The sequence below is a fragment of the Petaurus breviceps genome, unplaced genomic scaffold (assembly GCF_028583685.1).
Source record: "Petaurus breviceps papuanus isolate PSGF00001 unplaced genomic scaffold, PetGlider_PUasm1.0 37, whole genome shotgun sequence".
Classification (NCBI taxonomy): Eukaryota; Metazoa; Chordata; class Mammalia; order Diprotodontia; family Petauridae; genus Petaurus; species Petaurus breviceps.
The window spans coordinates 55213018-55219438 of record NW_027186296.1 but is presented as its reverse complement, the minus strand read 5'-3'; positions in this window follow the sequence as shown (position 1 = coordinate 55219438).

Here is a 6421-nt window from a genome sequence, read left to right as displayed (position 1 = left end):
AGAAGTCTGATGCCATGCTGAGAGGGAGGCTAAACTTTGGTAAACTCTGGGAGAACGTTTACTTTGCAAAACTAATTTTATTTTATGCTTTTTCTTTTAGGTGCTTAGGAGGAGAAGGAGCAAGAGGGCATGGGGAGGGGAAACTCTGAGGAGAATATGAATATTGTTAGTGCCTTCCCACTTTGCCCTAAAATCCCCCCCACTGAAGTACATTTTTCTGTTAATTTAAGGCATATATTTTCTGTTAATTTAACTGATTACATGCTATTCCATCTTTCACCCTCTTTAGTAAAATGTAAGCACATCGAGAACAAGAATTCTTTCTTTTTCATCTTTTTAAAATTTTTTTCTCTTTGGAGGAGGGAAGGCAGTGCAATTGGGGTTAAGTGACTTGCCCAAGGTCACACAGCTAGTAAGTGTTAAGTGTCTGAGGCTGCATTTGAACTCAGGTCCTCCTGACTCCAGGGTCAGTGCTCTATTTACTGTGCCACCCAGAAGCCTCCTCTTTTTTTTTTTAATCTTTTTATGCCCAGTGCCTAGCTTGATATCTGATCCATAGATGATACTAAATTCTTTTTTAATGAATTAATAAACTCCTCAGTGATTTAGTGAAAGTGTAAATTACCAGGTTTGGTGCTGTTCAAGCCAGGAAAGACTCTCTCAGCCTTTGCAATAAGTCACCACACTTTGGTTACATTCCATTAACCAATTTGCCAATTTGAAAACAGATTTGGGAGAAAAATTTCTTTTTTTACAAAAAATTTTCTGAAAGGTAAGAAAGTTAGGTAATATTGAAATAGCATGAAATTTTGAAAGGTTGACATTTTTTTAGGGTTGTCTTCCAGACAAAAGCAGTCTCTATTTGCATGGGATCTACTTTGTTGTGGTGATCATGAGTTTTTGGACTTGCATATATGATATAGAGAAGGTATAGGAGATTAGGCTTGACTGGAATAACCTGATGATGTGTTTGTTTCTCCTGGCCCACATTATTTTTAAATAGGCATAATTCAGTTCGGGAGAGATTTACTTTTGAAAGATTACTTTCAAAGTCACTTGTAGAGAAAGGATTGTAAAATATACACAATTTAGAATTATCTAAGAAATTATACTATTGATAGATATGGACTAAAGCTTTCTCAAAATTCTTCCTTTGCAGTCAAAACAGTGGAGGCCATAAAAGGCAAACTCTGGCAATTACAAAATCTACAAATCCTGGAGAAAACAATTAATTGTCTGTGATAAAAATAAAATGCAGCTCCAGGACCTTAGGGATCCTGTTGCCCTTATTTTACAAATGAGAAAATTAAGTGACCTGTCCAAAATAATAGGCTCTCCTAACAAGACCAGGATTAGATCCAAGTCCTTCTGCAGTTTTGTCACATTGTTCTCATTTTATCTCATTATCTCATCTCCCTCATTAGATTGTAAGCTCCTTCTGGGCAGGGACTGTCTTTTGCCCTTTTTTGTATCCCAACTGCTTTTCGCAGTGCCTGGCATATAGTAGGCACTTAAATGTTTATTGAATGAATGAATCAATCAATCTGCAAACTCCATAGATGATTTACATGAGCTAATAGACATTGTGCATGGGGCTGGGAAGGGGGAAAAAAAAGAGAGTGAAGGCAAGTTAAGAAGTACTCTTTAGTTTGATGCAGATCAGTTTTATCATGATCCTTTGAAAAATTTTCCTCCTTACCATTCCAGCTAATGAAAACTCACATTTACATATTGTCCATTAAGAGTTCCAAAGTATTTTTCTTTACAACAACCCTATGAAGTAGGATGCAGGTATTATTATTGCCATGCAAATATTAATATTCTGATTTCATCGATGAGGATTATAGATTTAGAGCTAAGAAGTCATTGAGCTTAACCCTTAACCCTTTCACAGCTGAAGAAAGAAAGGCAAGTGATTTGTCTAAGGTCACACAGATAGTAAATATCTGAGGCAGAATTTGTTTCCAGGTCTACCTTACTCCAAATCCAGTCCCCTATCCATTATGCCATATTGCTTCAAGGAAATAAATGCTTGAAAAATGGAATGAAAAAAGCCAAGCCCTTTCCTAAGGTCTGGAGATGCAAATACAAAAAAACAAATAGGTCTTTGCCCTCACATATCTAGCAAATCAGAATTGTCAATTATGTAGATGATATACAAAATTAGGTGGTAAAGCTGGTACTTCTTAACTGTGATCATGGTATTAAGACACACTAATGTTTGCTTGGTTTGCTGACATGTAATATTTGGGGAAATATTTAACTACTTACTCTCTAGGGCCTATATGAGAACAATTAATATTGTTTGCCTAAAAGAAAGTCAGTGTATTACACATGCATATTAGTGAGAAAAAATCTGGTTTCTGGCATAGTGAATATTTTATTAGTTGCAATAATGAATTTTTAAGTAAACAGCACAGAACATTTTATTTATAATCATCATTTAGTGATCTTTAAGTGTTGGAGAATATATCCAAAATGAAACTGGCTCTATATTTTAAATAAATTTGCCTCCCTCCCCCCCAAAAAAAATCATTGAATGACAAAACTGGTCAGGATCTTAGGGATTACTTTGTCCAATTACCTTATTGATGAGTTGAGGGACCTGAGACTTAGAAAATGGAAAGAAGGAAAAAAACCCACACATTTATTATGTACCTACTATGTGCTAGACACTGTTAGTACTTTACAAATATTATCTCATTTAGTACTCACAAGAACCCTGTCAAGTAGGTGCTATTATTATCATCTTACAGTTAAAGAAACTGAGGCATATAGAGGTTAAGTGACTTGCCCAAGGTCACACAGCTAGTTAAGTGTCAAGTGTCTTCGGTCAGATATGAACTCAGGTTCTCCTGACTTCAGGGCCAGTGCTCTATCCACTGAGCCATCTACTTGCCCCTGGAACACTTTATTTTCAAGGGTGTGTGTGTGTGTGTGTGTGTGTGTGTGTGTGTGTGTGTGTGTGTGAAAGTGTTTATGTGTATACAGAGATTCAAACAGGTATATTCTTTTAAGCTGAAGAAAGATTTACAGATTTTCATTAAGACAATCAAATTGTGATATTGGCTTTGAATCCTACACCAACCATCTATGTAACTGGGCAGGTACATTGCTACTCCATGGAGTGGAGGATACTAGCATGTGGACCTACCTTTTAGGGTAAATCTTGGGGATACTCAGAATTAATGCTCAGGTTGCATGTGTGGTTTGTTCTTCATTCTCAAAGAGGACCATGAGGCTGCACACTCTACCTGAAGATCCTCTTGCTTCCCAGACTAATTCATTTGGTTTTGTTTGGTTTTCTTTCTCATTGTCTCTCCCATTAGTTATACTGCTTCTATGCCACATAACCAATGTGAAAATGTATTTAATAGGAATGTATGTGTAGAGCCATATTAAATTGCATGCCATCTTGGGGAGGGAGGGAGAGAAAATTTAAAACTTTTGGAACTGAATGTTGCAAACTAAAGATAAATTAATAAATTTTTAAAAATTTAAATGACAAAAAAAAAAAAAAAGATCCTCTTGTTTCCTTCCAGCCCCAGACTGGGAATATTTCAGAGGGAAGGGCAAATCAGAATGGAGCTGAAGGAACAAAGGGCACCAAATCCTGTCACCAAATACACCCCCTCCCCTCTACCTCCCCTCAACTAAAAAAACAAAAACAAACATTCTCCAGAGTGGATTCAGTAGAATTCTTCTGAACTTATTTTATGGAAGCCTGGAGGCAAAGAGCTTGTCCCTAGAACATCTGCTTTCATGGTCTGGACTCTTCCTTTACCCTCTTTACCACCCTCAAGCTGGATAGAGTATCTCAAAACAGGCTATGGACATACTAAGGACTCTAGCTAACACACATAACCCATGGCTTAAATTTTTGAACTTGTCTGATGATTAATTCTGTATTTGTAGTTCTCCCTTTCCTTCTCTCCCCTCCCCACCTCTTTCCCCCCTCCCTCTCCCTTTCTCTCTTCCTTTCCTTCTGCCTCCCTCCCTCTCTCTTTTCTTTTTGAAGGGGGTTCAGATTTGGGATTTATAGGTCAGGAAATTCCTCCTACTAATGCAAATTGACAACTGTCCCTCAATTTATAGCCTTAGAGAATTGTCTGGGGGCCCCAAGAGGTTAAGTGCTGTGTCCAGGATCACACAGCCAAGAGTTGTCAGAGGCAAGATTTGAAACCACATCTTCTCAACTGTGAGGCAGATTCTTTATCCATGGCATCACTGAGCTTGTTGGTCAAACACAATACACCTATCTCTGCACTGTGTCCTTTCACTAGCTGTCCCCAGTGTCTGGAATTCACTCCTTCCTCACCTCTGTCTCCTGCTTCCCTGGCTTCAGGGAATCAGTTTAAATCCCACCATCTGCAAGAAGCCCTTTCTGCTCCTCCTCCCCCTGCTCCACTACTAGTACCTCCACCCCATTACTTTCCGTGACATACATGATATATATCATATGTACATTGTTATTTGCATATTGCCTTCCCTATAAAAACATGAGTTCCTAGTTGGCAGGGGTTGTACTTTTGCCTTTTAAAAATATCCCCAGGGCTTAGTACAGCACCTGACAAATACTAAGTGCTTAATAAATGTTTGTTGATTGCTTGTGACATCACACTTCCTTTCATAGTAATATTTATTTTTGGATCCAACGTATTGGGGACTGGAAAAACATAAATCATATGTTTGGTTAAAGCCCTTACAGTATGGTTGTCAGATAAAAATTTTATCTTCTCTGCAATTCAATAAATATAATTGAATATTTCCTACATGCTTACAGGAATGGAATGCAGGGATTGCCTTGCTTTTGTTGGGCCTCTGGTGGTCCAGCATGATGGGCTTGGAGGAAGGAATCCTCCTTCAAATCTGGCCTCACACACTTACTAGCTGTGTGACCCCAGGCAAGGCATTTAACCTTTGCCTCAGTTTCCTCCAGGGTAAAATGGGAATAATAATGGCACCTACCTCACAGAGTGTTATGAGAATCAAATGAAATAATATCTATAAAAAAACACTTAGCACAGTGCCTGGGACAGAGAAAACACCATAGAAATTCTTATAACCTCCCCCTTCCTTCCTTTGTATCTATCTCTTGTGCTTCGAACATTCTAGGTATTTAATAAATGCTTAATGATGGATCCACCTCAGCTTCAAAAGTGCCTTAATCTATGTCTCTAGGATTCTAAACTCATCAGTGGGTCAAAGATTTAGAGCTGGAATAGGCCTTTAAGTCCATTCTCACTCATTTTATAGATGAGGAAATGTATGGCACAGAATTAAAATAATTCAACAACAACAATCAAGCAAACCAATTTTTTGGTATCATATAGACAAAGCAACACATTGATTGTATCAAAATTTCACATTTCACCTCTTTATTTTTAGCATAGTATAGACATAGCCAGAGTATGGCTTATACTCTAAGATCTGTGATTATGACATAAATTAAAAAAAAAACAACTGTCTATAGTAAAATGAAAAGTTAGGAAGAAGACATCACCACAGTGTATTTATTTTTAAATGTCAACACATATCATCATGTCATCATGTAAAACTTGCCCAGAGAAATTAAAAAAAAAATTTACCACAAGAATTGCTTAATGGCCCACCCCAGTTGAGTTATCCATAGAGGAAAAAACATCAGCATTAGTGAGGCCCTCAGGGTTAGCAGTCTTCTTACAAAACAAGTGTGCCAGGTTATCCTGAATGACTATAAAACAGGATTTGGCAGGCCCCCAGAAAGAGTGCATTTCACAATCAAGGATTTACCCCAGAGGATTCTGGGAAGGAGAATCCCAATTTAAAATGATGAATAAGAGTAGATGCAATGAATTTAATAATCCCAAAGCAAATAATAATAACACTCATAATAGCAGCAACTAAATTTTTATATAGCACATTTTAGTCTGCAAAACACTTCACATACATTATCTTTTTGATCTACACAACAACCTTTCTCCACAGCTCTTATTTTTCCTGTTTTACAGATGATGAAATTAAGGTTCAGAGATATTAAGAGACCTTCCCAGGGTCACCACAACTAGTAGGTGTTGGGGAAGGAGAGAATCTGAGCCCTACTTTCCCTCTAATTCCAGTGCTGTATGTTCTTTACCACACCACTAAAGAGGTGTTGATTTTATTTAACATTTTAAGAAATGTCACCTTTAGATGTTTCCTATATTAAACCCAAATTCCAAATTTATTTTTTTAATAGAATTTAAAACAGACATACTGATGGTCAATTCATCTGGGGGAATGGGCACAATGTTTAATTATTCACCAAAGCATACACCAAAGCTTTGTATCATTTTAAAACAAGAAAATGACACAATTGTGTCATTTTAAAAGTCCAAATCTCTATGTATTACTCTATAAGGGCAGTTTGATGTGAAAAGCAGTTTCAGCTGTCATGCTTACT